Below are 19,083 nucleotides of genomic sequence, written 5' to 3' on the forward strand. Positions count from 1 at the left end.
CTGTAAGACGCGTACATGATGGGCGATTTACATAAGCTAATTACACACGAGGATCGGACAGGGTACACACAAGACACGGGTAAACACACGCGCAACAATAAGGAAATGTAACCAGTAACATTAACAATTACGACACAACAAAGGCTAATCCCTTCAAAGACTAACAAGCTGTAAAAGACGGACAACTCGAGTCCCTACATCGTGACTACAACAATTTGGGCTCCTACCCATGAAATCATTAAACAAGGACCGATTCGCAGACACGTTGTTTTGAATTAAGCGTCAAAAGAGCAAAGGAATAAACTTTCACAGCTAACACATTGAACTAATTAGAATATAATACACTGATAACAGAACAATTACTATTAGTAGGAATAGGGATGTTGCTGTCAATCTAAAGAAATACGGGACTTGGGAAATACAAGACAGCGGAACACAGAGTGTGACAGGGGGATTCTGATTGAATGCTTAGTTACAAACGATACCGATCTCTCTTTAGTTAGTAATTAGTAAGGCGACTAGCTGCTGCTACTAAAATGACTTTTACCGGTTAGTACAGCTTTTTTGTGAATCTCTAAGCGACCCATGTTTATATTTAGTTAATAATTGCGTGGTCAAAGCAGTGGTAAAACAAACTTACGTGTGGACTGCATGTCTGTTTTTATGTGAAAGGGCGGTGAAATGTGTTTTTTTTGCAAGTTTATCCTGTACTTACGTAATCCCGTTTCTCATTGGCTATCGGGGTTTTATCGTGTTATGACGGGTTCTAGAACCTCTGCATCACACGGTCCTTTGGCCACAGAGGGACAGGACGTGCAGTAGGTGGGTGGAAGTAGTTATAGTTAGGTGCCATTCCAGGACTTGCTGTCCCTGTATTTCAGTGGATTCCTCCCATATTTTTATTAATCAAAAAGGAAATACCTAATATGAAGAATGGTAATATAAAATAAATTAAAAATTAAAATGAGCGTGTTTTCCTAGTGTTTCATTTGTATTTCTAGTTCCTATGTTTCCTCACTTGTATTCTGTTTTGTTTTTTGCTTTGCCTTGGTTGTGATACCGAGGCATCGCAGAAAAAGAGAGGAACACAAAGAGTCACTGGCCAGAGAGAACACGCTCTATATTAGCCGCCAAGAAAAAAAAACTACATCAGACACGCAAAGCACATCCGACCAATTACATACAGGAAACACAACATTGTCAGACGCCGAACTGTAAGACGCGTACATGATGGGAGATTTACATAAGCTAATTACACACGAGGATCGGACAGGGTACACACAAGACACGGGTAAACACACGCGCAACAATAAGGAAATGTAACCAGTAACATTAACAATTAGGACACAACAAAGGCTAATCCCTTCAAAGACTAACAAGCTGTAAAAGACGGACAACTCGAGTCCCTACATCGTGACTACAACAATTTGGGCTCCTACCCATGAAATCATTAAACAAGGACCGATTCGCAGACACGTTGTTTTGAATTAAGCGTCAAAAGAGCAAAGGAATAAACTTTCACAGCTAACACATTGAACTAATTAGAATATAATACACTGATAACAGAACAATTACTATTAGTAGGAATAGGGATGCTGCTGTCAATCTAAAGAAATTCGGGACTTGGGAAATACAAGACAGCGGAACACAGAGTGTGACCGGGGGATTCTGATTGAATGCTTAGTTACAAACGATACCGATCTCTCTTTAGTTAGTAATTAGTAAGGCGACTAGCTGCTGCTACTAAAATGACTTTTACCGGTTAGTACAGCTTTTTTGTGAATCTCTAAGCGACCCATGTTTATATTTAGTTAATAATTGCGTGGTCAAAGCAGTGGTAAAACAAACTTACGTGTGGACTGCATGTCTGTTTTTATGTGAAAGGGCGGTGAAATGTGTTTTTTTTTTGCAAGTTTATCCTGTACTTACGTAATCCCGTTTCTCATTGGCTATCGGGGTTTTATCGTGTTATGACGGGTTCTAGAACCTCTGCATCACACGGTCCTTTGGCCACAGAGGGACAGGACGTGCAGTAGGTGGGTGGAAGTAGTTATAGTTAGGTGCCATTCCAGGACTTGCTGTCCCTGTATTTCAGTGGATTCCTCCCATATTTTTATTAATCAAAAAGGAAATACCTAATATGAAGAATGGTAATATAAAATAAATTAAAATAATTAAAATGAGCGTGTTTTCCTAGTGTTTCATTTGTATTTCTAGTTCCTATGTTTCCTCACTTGTATTCTGTTTTGTTTTTTTGCTTTGCCTTGGTTCTGATACCGAGGCATCGCAGAAAAAGAGAGGAACACAAAGAGTCACTGGCCAGAGAGAACACGCTCTATATTAGCCGCCAAGAAAAAAAAACTACATCAGACACGCAAAGCACATCCGACCAATTACATACAGGAAACACCACATTGTCAGACGCCGAACTGTAAGACGCGCACATGATGGGAGATTTACATAAGCTAATTACACACGAGGATCGGACAGGGTACACACAAGACACGGGTAAACACACGCGCAACAATAAGGAAATGTAACCAGTAACATTAACAATTACGACACAACAAAGGCTAATCCCTTCAAAGACTAACAAGCTGTAAAAGACGGACAACTCGAGTCCCTACATCGTGACTACAACAATTTGGGCTCCTACCCATGACATCATTAAACAAGGACCGATACGAAGACACGTTGTTTTGAATTAGGCGTCAAAAGAGCAAAGGAATAAACTTTCACAGCTAACACATTGAATTAATTAGAATATAATACACTGATAACAGAACAATTACTATTAGTAGGAATAGGGATGCTGCTGTCAATCTAAAGAAATACGGGACTTGGGAAATACAAGACAGCGGAACACAGAGTGTGACCGGGGGATTCTGATTGAATGCTTAGTTACAAACGATACCGATCTCTCTTTAGTTAGTAATTAGTAAGGCGACTAGCTGCTGCTACTAAAATGACTTTTACCGGTTAGTACAGCTTTTTTGTGAATCTCTAAGCGACCCATGTTTATATTTAGTTAATAATTGCGTGGTCAAAGCAGTGGTAAAACAAACTTACGTGTGGACTGCATGTCTGTTTTTATGTGAAAGGGCGGTGAAATGTGTTTTTTTTTGCAAGTTTATCCTGTACTTACGTAATCCCGTTTCTCATTGGCTATCGGGGTTTTATCGTGTTATGACGGGTTCTAGAACCTCTGCATCACACGGTCCTTTGGCCACAGAGGGACAGGACGTGCATTAGGTGGGTGGAAGTAGTTATAGTTAGGTGCCATTCCAGGACTTGCTGTCCCTGTATTTCAGTGGATTCCTTCTATATTTTTATTAATCAAAAAGGAAATACCTAATATGAAGAATGGTAATATAAAATAAATTAAAATAATTAAAATGAGCGTGTTTTCCTAGTGTTTCATTTGTATTTCTAGTTCCTATGTTTCCTCACTTGTATTCTGTTTTGTTTTTTTGCTTTGCCTTGGTTCTGATACCGAGGCATCGCAGAAAAAGAAAGGAACACAAAGAGTCACTGGCCAGAGAGAACACGCTCTATATTAGCCGCCAAGAAAAAAAAACTACATCAGACACGCAAAGCACATCCGACCAATTACATACAGGAAACACCACATTGTCAGACGCCGAACTGTAAGACGCGCACATGATGGGAGATTTACATAAGCTAATTACACACGAGGATCGGACAGGGTACACACAAGACAGGGGTAAACACACGCGCAACAATAAGGAAATGTAACCAGTAACATTAACAATTACGACACAACAAAGGCTAATCCCTTCAAAGACTAACAAGCTGTAAAAGACGGACAACTCGAGTCCCTACATCGTGACTACAACAATTTGGGCTCCTACCCATGAAATCATTAAACAAGGACCGATTCGCAGACACGTTGTTTTGAATTAAGCGTCAAAAGAGCAAAGGAATAAACTTTCACAGCTAACACATTGAACTAATTAGAATATAATACACTGATAACAGAACAATTACTATTAGTAGGAATAGGGATGCTGCTGTCAATCTAAAGAAATTCGGGACTTGGGAAATACAAGACAGCGGAACACAGAGTGTGACCGGGGGATTCTGATTGAATGCTTAGTTACAAACGATACCGATCTCTCTTTAGTTAGTAATTAGTAAGGCGACTAGCTGCTGCTACTAAAATGACTTTTACCGGTTAGTACAGCTTTTTTGTGAATCTCTAAGCGACCCATGTTTATATTTAGTTAATAATTGCGTGGTCAAAGCAGTGGTAAAACAAACTTACGTGTGGACTGCATGTCTGTTTTTATGTGAAAGGGCGGTGAAATGTGTTTTTTTTTTGCAAGTTTATCCTGTACTTACGTAATCCCGTTTCTCATTGGCTATCGGGGTTTTATCGTGTTATGACGGGTTCTAGAACCTCTGCATCACACGGTCCTTTGGCCACAGAGGGACAGGACGTGCAGTAGGTGGGTGGAAGTAGTTATAGTTAGGTGCCATTCCAGGACTTGCTGTCCCTGTATTTCAGTGGATTCCTCCCATATTTTTATTAATCAAAAAGGAAATACCTAATATGAAGAATGGTAATATAAAATAAATTAAAATAATTAAAATGAGCGTGTTTTCCTAGTGTTTCATTTGTATTTCTAGTTCCTATGTTTCCTCACTTGTATTCTGTTTTGTTTTTTTGCTTTGCCTTGGTTCTGATACCGAGGCATCGCAGAAAAAGAGAGGAACACAAAGAGTCACTGGCCAGAGAGAACACGCTCTATATTAGCCGCCAAGAAAAAAAAACTACATCAGACACGCAAAGCACATCCGACCAATTACATACAGGAAACACCACATTGTCAGACGCCGAACTGTAAGACGCGCACATGATGGGAGATTTACATAAGCTAATTACACACGAGGATCGGACAGGGTACACACAAGACACGGGTAAACACACGCGCAACAATAAGGAAATGTAACCAGTAACATTAACAATTACGACACAACAAAGGCTAATCCCTTCAAAGACTAACAAGCTGTAAAAGACGGACAACTCGAGTCCCTACATCGTGACTACAACAATTTGGGCTCCTACCCATGACATCATTAAACAAGGACCGATACGAAGACACGTTGTTTTGAATTAGGCGTCAAAAGAGCAAAGGAATAAACTTTCACAGCTAACACATTGAACTAATTAGAATATAATACACTGATAACAGAACAATTACTATTAGTAGGAATAGGGATGCTGCTGTCAATCTAAAGAAATACGGGACTTGGGAAATACAAGACAGCGGAACACAGAGTGTGACCGGGGGATTCTGATTGAATGCTTAGTTACAAACGATACCGATCTCTCTTTAGTTAGTAATTAGTAAGGCGACTAGCTGCTGCTACTAAAATGACTTTTACCGGTTAGTACAGCTTTTTTGTGAATCTCTAAGCGACCCATGTTTATATTTAGTTAATAATTGCGTGGTCAAAGCAGTGGTAAAACAAACTTACGTGTGGACTGCATGTCTGTTTTTATGTGAAAGGGCGGTGAAATGTGTTTTTTTTTGCAAGTTTATCCTGTACTTACGTAATCCCGTTTCTCATTGGCTATCGGGGTTTTATCGTGTTATGACGGGATCTAGAACCTCTGCATCACACGGTCCTTTGGCCACAGAGGGACAGGACGTGCAGTAGGTGGGTGGAAGTAGTTATAGTTAGGTGCCATTCCAGGACTTGCTGTCCCTGTATTTCAGTGGATTCCTCCCATATTTTTATTAATCAAAAAGGAAATACCTAATATGAAGAATGGTAATATAAAATAAATTAAAATAATTAAAATGAGCGTGTTTTCCTAGTGTTTCATTTGTATTTCTAGTTCCTATGTTTCCTCACTTGTATTCTGTTTTGTTTTTTTGCTTTGCCTTGGTTCTGATACCGAGGCATCGCAGAAAAAGAGAGGAACACAAAGAGTCACTGGCCAGAGAGAACACGCTCTATATTAGCCGCCAAGAAAAAAAACTACATCAGACACACAAAGCACATCCGACCAATTACATACAGGAAACACAACATTGTCAGACGCCGAACTGTAAGACGCGCACATGATGGGAGATTTACATAAGCTAATTACACACGAGGATCGGACAGGGTACACACAAGACACGGGTAAACACACGCGCAACAATAAGGAAATGTAACCAGTAACATTAACAATTACGACACAACAAAGGCTAATCCCTTCAAAGACTAACAAGCTGTAAAAGACGGACAACTCGAGTCCCTACATCGTGACTACAACGATTTGGGCTCCTACCCATGAAATCATTAAACAAGGACCGATTCGCAGACACGTTGTTTTGAATTAAGCGTCAAAAGAGCAAAGGAATAAACTTTCACAGCTAACACATTGAACTAATTAGAATATAATACACTGATAACAGAACAATTACTATTAGTAGGAATAGGGATGCTGCTGTCAATCTAAAGAAATACGGGACTTGGGAAATACAAGACAGCGGAACACAGAGTGTGACCGGGGGATTCTGATTGGATGCTTAGTTACAAACGATACCGATCTCTCTTTAGTTAGTAATTAGTAAGGCGACTAGCTGCTGCTACTAAAATGACTTTTACCGGTTAGTACAGCTTTTTTGTGAATCTCTAAGCGACCCATGTTTATATTTAGTTAATAATTGCGTGGTCAAAGCAGTGGTAAAACAAACTTACGTGTGGACTGCATGTCTGTTTTTATGTGAAAGGGCGGTGAAATGTGTTTTTTTTTGCAAGTTTATCCTGTACTTACGTAATCCCGTTTCTCATTGGCTATCGGGGTTTTATCGTGTTATGACGGGATCTAGAACCTCTGCATCACACGGTCCTTTGGCCACAGAGGGACAGGACGTGCAGTAGGTGGGTGGAAGTAGTTATAGTTAGGTGCCATTCCAGGACTTGCTGTCCCTGTATTTCAGTGGATTCCTCCCATATTTTTATTAATCAAAAAGGAAATACCTAATATGAAGAATGGTAATATAAAATAAATTAAAATAATTAAAATGAGCGTGTTTTCCTAGTGTTTCATTTGTATTTCTAGTTCCTATGTTTCCTCACTTGTATTCTGTTTTGTTTTTTGCTTTGCCTTGGTTGTGATACCGAGGCATCGCAGAAAAAGAGAGGAACACAAAGAGTCACTGGCCAGAGAGAACACGCTCTATATTAGCCGCCAAGAAAAAAAAACTACATCAGACACGCAAAGCACATCCGACCAATTACATACAGGAAACACAACATTGTCAGACGCCGAACTGTAAGACGCGCACATGATGGGAGATTTACATAAGCTAATTACACACGAGGATCGGACAGGGTACACACAAGACACGGGTAAACACACGCGCAACAATAAGGAAATGTAACCAGTAACATTAACAATTACGACACAACAAAGGCTAATCCCTTCAAAGACTAACAAGCTGTAAAAGACGGACAACTCGAGTCCCTACATCGTGACTACAACAATTTGGGCTCCTACCCATGAAATCATTAAACAAGGACCGATTCGCAGACACGTTGTTTTGAATTAAGCGTCAAAAGAGCAAAGGAATAAACTTTCACGGCTAACACATTGAACTAATTAGAATATAATACACTGATAACAGAACAATTACTATTAGTAGGAATAGGGATGCTGCTGTCAATCTAAAGAAATACGGGACTTGGGAAATACAAGACAGCGGAACACAGAGTGTGACCGGGGGATTCTGATTGGATGCTTAGTTACAAACGATACCGATCTCTCTTTAGTTAGTAATTAGTAAGGCGACTAGCTGCTGCTACTAAAATGACTTTTACCGGTTAGTACAGCTTTTTTGTGAATCTCTAAGCGACCCATGTTTATATTTAGTTAATAATTGCGTGGTCAAAGCAGTGGTAAAACAAACTTACGTGTGGACTGCATGTCTGTTTTTATGTGAAAGGGCGGTGAAATGTGTTTTTTTTTGCAAGTTTATCCTGTACTTACGTAATCCCGTTTCTCATTGGCTATCGGGGTTTTATCGTGTTATGACGGGATCTAGAACCTCTGCATCACACGGTCCTTTGGCCACAGAGGGACAGGACGTGCAGTAGGTGGGTGGAAGTAGTTATAGTTAGGTGCCATTCCAGGACTTGCTGTCCCTGTATTTCAGTGGATTCCTCCCATATTTTTATTAATCAAAAAGGAAATACCTAATATGAAGAATGGTAATATAAAATAAATTAAAATAATTAAAATGAGCGTGTTTTCCTAGTGTTTCATTTGTATTTCTAGTTCCTATGTTTCCTCACTTGTATTCTGTTTTGTTTTTTGCTTTGCATTGGTTGTGATACCGAGGCATCGCAGAAAAAGAGAGGAACACAAAGAGTCACTGGCCAGAGAGAACACGCTCTATATTAGCCGCCAAGAAAAAAAAACTACATCAGACACGCAAAGCACATCCGACCAATTACATACAGGAAACACAACATTGTCAGACGCCGAACTGTAAGACGCGTACATGATGGGAGATTTACATAAGCTAATTACACACGAGGATCGGACAGGGTACACACAAGACACGGGTAAACACACGCGCAACAATAAGGAAATGTAACCAGTAACATTAACAATTAGGACACAACAAAGGCTAATCCCTTCAAAGACTAACAAGCTGTAAAAGACGGACAACTCGAGTCCCTACATCGTGACTACAACAATTTGGGCTCCTACCCATGAAATCATTAAACAAGGACCGATTCGCAGACACGTTGTTTTGAATTAAGCGTCAAAAGAGCAAAGGAATAAACTTTCACAGCTAACACATTGAACTAATTAGAATATAATACACTGATAACAGAACAATTACTATTAGTAGGAATAGGGATGCTGCTGTCAATCTAAAGAAATTCGGGACTTGGGAAATACAAGACAGCGGAACACAGAGTGTGACCGGGGGATTCTGATTGAATGCTTAGTTACAAACGATACCGATCTCTCTTTAGTTAGTAATTAGTAAGGCGACTAGCTGCTGCTACTAAAATGACTTTTACCGGTTAGTACAGCTTTTTTGTGAATCTCTAAGCGACCCATGTTTATATTTAGTTAATAATTGCGTGGTCAAAGCAGTGGTAAAACAAACTTACGTGTGGACTGCATGTCTGTTTTTATGTGAAAGGGCGGTGAAATGTGTTTTTTTTTTTTGCAAGTTTATCCTGTACTTACGTAATCCCGTTTCTCATTGGCTATCGGGGTTTTATCGTGTTATGACGGGTTCTAGAACCTCTGCATCACACGGTCCTTTGGCCACAGAGGGACAGGACGTGCAGTAGGTGGGTGGAAGTAGTTATAGTTAGGTGCCATTCCAGGACTTGCTGTCCCTGTATTTCAGTGGATTCCTCCCATATTTTTATTAATCAAAAAGGAAATACCTAATATGAAGAATGGTAATATAAAATAAATTAAAATAATTAAAATGAGCGTGTTTTCCTAGTGTTTCATTTGTATTTCTAGTTCCTATGTTTCCTCACTTGTATTCTGTTTTGTTTTTTTGCTTTGCCTTGGTTCTGATACCGAGGCATCGCAGAAAAAGAGAGGAACACAAAGAGTCACTGGCCAGAGAGAACACGCTCTATATTAGCCGCCAAGAAAAAAAAACTACATCAGACACGCAAAGCACATCCGACCAATTACATACAGGAAACACCACATTGTCAGACGCCGAACTGTAAGACGCGCACATGATGGGAGATTTACATAAGCTAATTACACACGAGGATCGGACAGGGTACACACAAGACACGGGTAAACACACGCGCAACAATAAGGAAATGTAACCAGTAACATTAACAATTACGACACAACAAAGGCTAATCCCTTCAAAGACTAACAAGCTGTAAAAGACGGACAACTCGAGTCCCTACATCGTGACTACAACAATTTGGGCTCCTACCCATGAAATCATTAAACAAGGACCGATTCGCAGACACGTTGTTTTGAATTAAGCGTCAAAAGAGCAAAGGAATAAATTTTCACAGCTAACACATTGAACTAATTAGAATATAATACACTGATAACAGAACAATTACTATTAGTAGGAATAGGGATGCTGCTGTCAATCTAAAGAAATACGGGACTTGGGAAATACAAGACAGCGGAACACAGAGTGTGACCGGGGGATTCTGATTGAATGCTTAGTTACAAACGATACCGATCTCTCTTTAGTTAGTAATTAGTAAGGCGACTAGCTGCTGCTACTAAAATGACTTTTACCGGTTAGTACAGCTTTTTTGTGAATCTCTAAGCGACCCATGTTTATATTTAGTTAATAATTGCGTGGTCAAAGCAGTGGTAAAACAAACTTACGTGTGGACTGCATGTCTGTTTTTATGTGAAAGGGCGGTGAAATGTGTTTTTTTTTGCAAGTTTATCCTGTACTTACGTAATCCCGTTTCTCATTGGCTATCGGGGTTTTATCGTGTTATGACGGGATCTAGAACCTCTGCATCACACGGTCCTTTGGCCACAGAGGGACAGGACGTGCAGTAGGTGGGTGGAAGTAGTTATAGTTAGGTGCCATTCCAGGACTTGCTGTCCCTGTATTTCAGTGGATTCCTCCCATATTTTTATTAATCAAAAAGGAAATACCTAATATGAAGAATGGTAATATAAAATAAATTAAAATAATTAAAATGAGCGTGTTTTCCTAGTGTTTCATTTGTATTTCTAGTTCCTATGTTTCCTCACTTGTATTCTGTTTTGTTTTTTGCTTTGCCTTGGTTGTGATACCGAGGCATCGCAGAAAAAGAGAGGAACACAAAGAGTCACTGGCCAGAGAGAACACGCTCTATATTAGCCGCCAAGAAAAAAAAACTACATCAGACACGCAAAGCACATCCGACCAATTACATACAGGAAACACAACATTGTCAGACGCCGAACTGTAAGACGCGTACATGATGGGAGATTTACATAAGCTAATTACACACGAGGATCGGACAGGGTACACACAAGACACGGGTAAACACACGCGCAACAATAAGGAAATGTAACCAGTAACATTAACAATTACGACACAACAAAGGCTAATCCCTTCAAAGACTAACAAGCTGTAAAAGACGGACAACTCGAGTCCCTACATCGTGACTACAACAATTTGGGCTCCTACCCATGAAATCATTAAACAAGGACCGATTCGCAGACACGTTGTTTTGAATTAAGCGTCAAAAGAGCAAAGGAATAAACTTTCACAGCTAACACATTGAACTAATTAGAATATAATACACTGATAACAGAACAATTACTATTAGTAGGAATAGGGATGCTGCTGTCAATCTAAAGAAATACGGGACTTGGGAAATACAAGACAGCGGAACACAGAGTGTGACCGGGGGATTCTGATTGGATGCTTAGTTACAAACGATACCGATCTCTCTTTAGTTAGTAATTAGTAAGGCGACTAGCTGCTGCTACTAAAATGACTTTTACCGGTTAGTACAGCTTTTTTGTGAATCTCTAAGCGACCCATGTTTATATTTAGTTAATAATTGCGTGGTCAAAGCAGTGGTAAAACAAACTTACGTGTGGACTGCATGTCTGTTTTTATGTGAAAGGGCGGTGAAATGTGTTTTTTTTTGCAAGTTTATCCTGTACTTACGTAATCCCGTTTCTCATTGGCTATCGGGGTTTTATCGTGTTATGACGGGATCTAGAACCTCTGCATCACACGGTCCTTTGGCCACAGAGGGACAGGACGTGCAGTAGGTGGGTGGAAGTAGTTATAGTTAGGTGCCATTCCAGGACTTGCTGTCCCTGTATTTCAGTGGATTCCTCCCATATTTTTATTAATCAAAAAGGAAATACCTAATATGAAGAATGGTAATATAAAATAAATTAAAATAATTAAAATGAGCGTGTTTTCCTAGTGTTTCATTTGTATTTCTAGTTCCTATGTTTCCTCACTTGTATTCTGTTTTGTTTTTTGCTTTGCATTGGTTGTGATACCGAGGCATCGCAGAAAAAGAGAGGAACACAAAGAGTCACTGGCCAGAGAGAACACGCTCTATATTAGCCGCCAAGAAAAAAAAACTACATCAGACACGCAAAGCACATCCGACCAATTACATACAGGAAACACAACATTGTCAGACGCCGAACTGTAAGACGCGTACATGATGGGAGATTTACATAAGCTAATTACACACGAGGATCGGACAGGGTACACACAAGACACGGGTAAACACACGCGCAACAATAAGGAAATGTAACCAGTAACATTAACAATTACGACACAACAAAGGCTAATCCCTTCAAAGACTAACAAGCTGTAAAAGACGGACAACTCGAGTCCCTACATCGTGACTACAACAATTTGGGCTCCTACCCATGAAATCATTAAACAAGGACCGATTCGCAGACACGTTGTTTTGAATTAAGCGTCAAAAGAGCAAAGGAATAAACTTTCACAGCTAACACATTGAACTAATTAGAATATAATACACTGATAACAGAACAATTACTATTAGTAGGAATAGGGATGCTGCTGTCAATCTAAAGAAATTCGGGACTTGGGAAATACAAGACAGCGGAACACAGAGTGTGACCGGGGGATTCTGATTGAATGCTTAGTTACAAACGATACCGATCTCTCTTTAGTTAGTAATTAGTAAGGCGACTAGCTGCTGCTACTAAAATGACTTTTACCGGTTAGTACAGCTTTTTTGTGAATCTCTAAGCGACCCATGTTTATATTTAGTTAATAATTGCGTGGTCAAAGCAGTGGTAAAACAAACTTACGTGTGGACTGCATGTCTGTTTTTATGTGAAAGGGCGGTGAAATGTGTTTTTTTTTTGCAAGTTTATCCTGTACTTACGTAATCCCGTTTCTCATTGGCTATCGGGGTTTTATCGTGTTATGACGGGTTCTAGAACCTCTGCATCACACGGTCCTTTGGCCACAGAGGGACAGGACGTGCAGTAGGTGGGTGGAAGTAGTTATAGTTAGGTGCCATTCCAGGACTTGCTGTCCCTGTATTTCAGTGGATTCCTCCCATATTTTTATTAATCAAAAAGGAAATACCTAATATGAAGAATGGTAATATAAAATAAATTAAAATAATTAAAATGAGCGTGTTTTCCTAGTGTTTCATTTGTATTTCTAGTTCCTATGTTTCCTCACTTGTATTCTGTTTTGTTTTTTTGCTTTGCCTTGGTTCTGATACCGAGGCATCGCAGAAAAAGAGAGGAACACAAAGAGTCACTGGCCAGAGAGAACACGCTCTATATTAGCCGCCAAGAAAAAAAAACTACATCAGACACGCAAAGCACATCCGACCAATTACATACAGGAAACACCACATTGTCAGACGCCGAACTGTAAGACGCGCACATGATGGGAGATTTACATAAGCTAATTACACACGAGGATCGGACAGGGTACACACAAGACACGGGTAAACACACGCGCAACAATAAGGAAATGTAACCAGTAACATTAACAATTACGACACAACAAAGGCTAATCCCTTCAAAGACTAACAAGCTGTAAAAGACGGACAACTCGAGTCCCTACATCGTGACTACAACAATTTGGGCTCCTACCCATGAAATCATTAAACAAGGACCGATTCGCAGACACGTTGTTTTGAATTAAGCGTCAAAAGAGCAAAGGAATAAACTTTCACAGCTAACACATTGAACTAATTAGAATATAATACACTGATAACAGAACAATTACTATTAGTAGGAATAGGGATGCTGCTGTCAATCTAAAGAAATTCGGGACTTGGGAAATACAAGACAGCGGAACACAGAGTGTGACCGGGGGATTCTGATTGAATGCTTAGTTACAAACGATACCGATCTCTCTTTAGTTAGTAATTAGTAAGGCGACTAGCTGCTGCTACTAAAATGACTTTTACCGGTTAGTACAGCTTTTTTGTGAATCTCTAAGCGACCCATGTTTATATTTAGTTAATAATTGCGTGGTCAAAGCAGTGGTAAAACAAACTTACGTGTGGACTGCATGTCTGTTTTTATGTGAAAGGGCGGTGAAATGTGTTTTTTTTTTGCAAGTTTATCCTGTACTTACGTAATCCCGTTTCTCATTGGCTATCGGGGTTTTATCGTGTTATGACGGGTTCTAGAACCTCTGCATCACACGGTCCTTTGGCCACAGAGGGACAGGACGTGCAGTAGGTGGGTGGAAGTAGTTATAGTTAGGTGCCATTCCAGGACTTGCTGTCCCTGTATTTCAGTGGATTCCTCCCATATTTTTATTAATCAAAAAGGAAATACCTAATATGAAGAATGGTAATATAAAATAAATTAAAATAATTAAAATGAGCGTGTTTTCCTAGTGTTTCATTTGTATTTCTAGTTCCTATGTTTCCTCACTTGTATTCTGTTTTGTTTTTTTGCTTTGCCTTGGTTCTGATACCGAGGCATCGCAGAAAAAGAGAGGAACACAAAGAGTCACTGGCCAGAGAGAACACGCTCTATATTAGCCGCCAAGAAAAAAAAACTACATCAGACACGCAAAGCACATCCGACCAATTACATACAGGAAACACCACATTGTCAGACGCCGAACTGTAAGACGCGCACATGATGGGAGATTTACATAAGCTAATTACACACGAGGATCGGACAGGGTACACACAAGACACGGGTAAACACACGCGCAACAATAAGGAAATGTAACCAGTAACATTAACAATTACGACACAACAAAGGCTAATCCCTTCAAAGACTAACAAGCTGTAAAAGACGGACAACTCGAGTCCCTACATCGTGACTACAACAATTTGGGCTCCTACCCATGACATCATTAAACAAGGACCGATACGAAGACACGTTGTTTTGAATTAGGCGTCAAAAGAGCAAAGGAATAAACTTTCACAGCTAACACATTGAACTAATTAGAATACAATACACTGATAACAGAACAATTACTATTAGTAGGAATAGGGATGCTGCTGTCAATCTAAAGAAATTCGGGACTTGGGAAATACAAGACAGCGGAACACAGAGTGTGACCGGGGGATTCTGATTGAATGCTTAGTTACAAACGATACCGATCTCTCTTTAGTTAGTAATTAGTAAGGCGACTAGCTGCTGCTACTAAAATGACTTTTACCGGTTAGTACAGCTTTTTTGTGAATCTCTAAGCGACCCATGTTTATATTTAGTTAATAATTGCGTGGTCAAAGCAGTGGTAAAACAAACTTACGTGTGGACTGCATGTCTGTTTTTATGTGAAAGGGCGGTGAAATGTGTTTTTTTTTTGCAAGTTTATCCTGTACTTACGTAATCCCGTTTCTCATTGGCTATCGGGGTTTTATCGTGTTATGACGGGTTCTAGAACCTCTGCATCACACGGTCCTTTGGCCACAGAGGGACAGGACGTGCAGTAGGTGGGTGGAAGTAGTTATAGTTAGGTGCCATTCCAGGACTTGCTGTCCCTGTATTTCAGTGGATTCCTCCCATATTTTTATTAATCAAAAAGGAAATACCTAATATGAAGAATGGTAATATAAAATAAATTAAAATAATTAAAATGAGCGTGTTTTCCTAGTGTTTCATTTGTATTTCTAGTTCCTATGTTTCCTCACTTGTATTCTGTTTTGTTTTTTTGCTTTGCCTTGGTTCTGATACCGAGGCATCGCAGAAAAAGAGAGGAACACAAAGAGTCACTGGCCAGAGAGAACACGCTCTATATTAGCCGCCAAGAAAAAAAAACTACATCAGACACGCAAAGCACATCCGACCAATTACATACAGGAAACACCACATTGTCAGACGCCGAACTGTAAGACGCGCACATGATGGGAGATTTACATAAGCTAATTACACACGAGGATCGGACAGGGTACACACAAGACACGGGTAAACACACGCGCAACAATAAGGAAATGTAACCAGTAACATTAACAATTACGACACAACAAAGGCTAATCCCTTCAAAGACTAACAAGCTGTAAAAGACGGACAACTCGAGTCCCTACATCGTGACTACAACAATTTGGGCTCCTACCCATGACATCATTAAACAAGGACCGATACGAAGACACGTTGTTTTGAATTAGGCGTCAAAAGAGCAAAGGAATAAACTTTCACAGCTAACACATTGAACTAATTAGAATATAATACACTGATAACAGAACAATTACTATTAGTAGGAATAGGGATGCTGCTGTCAATCTAAAGAAATACGGGACTTGGGAAATACAAGACAGCGGAACACAGAGTGTGACCGGGGGATTCTGATTGAATGCTTAGTTACAAACGATACCGATCTCTCTTTAGTTAGTAATTAGTAAGGCGACTAGCTGCTGCTACTAAAATGACTTTTACCGGTTAGTACAGCTTTTTTGTGAATCTCTAAGCGACCCATGTTTATATTTAGTTAATAATTGCGTGGTCAAAGCAGTGGTAAAACAAACGTACGTGTGGACTGCATGTCTGTTTTTATGTGAAAGGGCGGTGAAATGTGTTTTTTTTTGCAAGTTTATCCTGTACTTACGTAATCCCGTTTCTCATTGGCTATCGGGGTTTTATCGTGTTATGACGGGATCTAGAACCTCTGCATCACACGGTCCTTTGGCCACAGAGGGACAGGACGTGCAGTAGGTGGGTGGAAGTAGTTATAGTTAGGTGCCATTCCAGGACTTGCTGTCCCTGTATTTCAGTGGATTCCTCCCATATTTTTATTAATCAAAAAGGAAATACCTAATATGAAGAATGGTAATATAAAATAAATTAAAATAATTAAAATGAGCGTGTTTTCCTAGTGTTTCATTTGTATTTCTAGTTCCTATGTTTCCTCACTTGTATTCTGTTTTGTTTTTTTGCTTTGCCTTGGTTCTGATACCGAGGCATCGCAGAAAAAGAGAGGAACACAAAGAGTCACTGGCCAGAGAGAACACGCTCTATATTAGCCGCCAAGAAAAAAAACTACATCAGACACACAAAGCACATCCGACCAATTACATACAGGAAACACAACATTGTCAGACGCCGAACTGTAAGACGCGCACATGATGGGAGATTTACATAAGCTAATTACACACGAGGATCGGACAGGGTACACACAAGACACGGGTAAACACACGCGCAACAATAAGGAAATGTAACCAGTAACATTAACAATTACGACACAACAAAGGCTAATCCCTTCAAAGACTAACAAGCTGTAAAAGACGGACAACTCGAGTCCCTACATCGTGACTACAACAATTTGGGCTCCTACCCATGAAATCATTAAACAAGGACCGATTCGCAGACACGTTGTTTTGAATTAAGCGTCAAAAGAGCAAAGGAATAAACTTTCACAGCTAACACATTGAACTAATTAGAATATAATACACTGATAACAGAACAATTACTATTAGTAGGAATAGGGATGCTGCTGTCAATCTAAAGAAATACGGGACTTGGGAAATACAAGACAGCGGAACACAGAGTGTGACAGGGGGATTCTGATTGAATGCTTAGTTACAAACGATACCGATCTCTCTTTAGTTAGTAATTAGTAAGGCGACTAGCTGCTGCTACTAAAATGACTTTTACCGGTTAGTACAGCTTTTTTGTGAATCTCTAAGCGACCCATGTTTATATTTAGTTAATAATTGCGTGGTCAAAGCAGTGGTAAAACAAACTTACGTGTGGACTGCATGTCTGTTTTTATGTGAAAGGGCGGTGAAATGTGTTTTTTTTTGCAAGTTTATCCTGTACTTACGTAATCCCGTTTCTCATTGGCTATCGGGGTTTTATCGTGTTATGACGGGTTCTAGAACCTCTGCATCACACGGTCCTTTGGCCACAGAGGGACAGGACGTGCAGTAGGTGGGTGGAAGTAGTTATAGTTAGGTGCCATTCCAGGACTTGCTGTCCCTGTATTTCAGTGGATTCCTCCCATATTTTTATTAATCAAAAAGGAAATACCTAATATGAAGAATGGTAATATAAAATAAATTAAAATAATTAAAATGAGCGTGTTTTCCTAGTGTTTCATTTGTATTTCTAGTTCCTATGTTTCCTCACTTGTATTCTGTTTTGTTTTTTTGCTTTGCCTTGGTTCTGATACCGAGGCATCGCAGAAAAAGAGAGGAACACAAAGAGTCACTGGCCAGAGAGAACACGCTCTATATTAGCCGCCAAGAAAAAAAAACTACATCAGACACGCAAAGCACATCCGACCAATTACATACAGGAAACACAACATTGTCAGACGCCGAACTGTAAGACGCGCACATGATGGGAGATTTACATAAGCTAATTACCCACGAGGATCGGACAGGGTACACACAAGACACGGGTAAACACACGCGCAACAATAAGGAAATGTAACCAGTAACATTAACAATTACGACACAACAAAGGCTAATCCCTTCAAAGACTAACAAGCTGTAAAAGACGGACAACTCGAGTCCCTACATCGTGACTACAACAATTTGGGCTCCTACCCATGAAATCATTAAACAAGGACCGATTCGCAGACACGTTGTTTTGAATTAAGCGTCAAAAGAGCAAAGGAATAAACTTTCACAGCTAACACATTGAACTAATTAGAATATAATACACTGATAACAGAACAATTACTATTAGTAGGAATAGGGATGCTGCTGTCAATCTAAAGAAATACGGGACTTGGGAAATACAAGACAGCGGAACACAGAGTGTGACCGGGGGATTCTGATTGAATGCTTAGTTACAAACGATACCGATCTCTCTTTAGTTAGTAATTAGTAAGGCGACTAGCTGCTGCTACTAAAATGACTTTTACCGGTTAGTACAGCTTTTTTGTGAATCTCTAAGCGACCCATGTTTATATTTAGTTAATAATTGCGTGGTCAAAGCAGTGGTAAAACAAACTTACGTGTGGACTGCATGTCTGTTTTTATGTGAAAGGGCGGTGAAATGTGTTTTTTTTTGCAAGTTTATCCTGTACTTATGTAATCCCGTTTCTCATTGGCTATCGGGGTTTTATCGTGTTATGACGGGTTCTAGAACCTCTGCATCACACGGTCCTTTGGCCACAGAGGGACAGGACGTGCAGTAGGTGGGTGGAAGTAGTTATAGTT

The sequence above is a fragment of the Brienomyrus brachyistius genome, chromosome 4 (assembly GCF_023856365.1).
Source record: "Brienomyrus brachyistius isolate T26 chromosome 4, BBRACH_0.4, whole genome shotgun sequence".
Lineage (NCBI taxonomy): Eukaryota > Metazoa > Chordata > Actinopteri > Osteoglossiformes > Mormyridae > Brienomyrus > Brienomyrus brachyistius.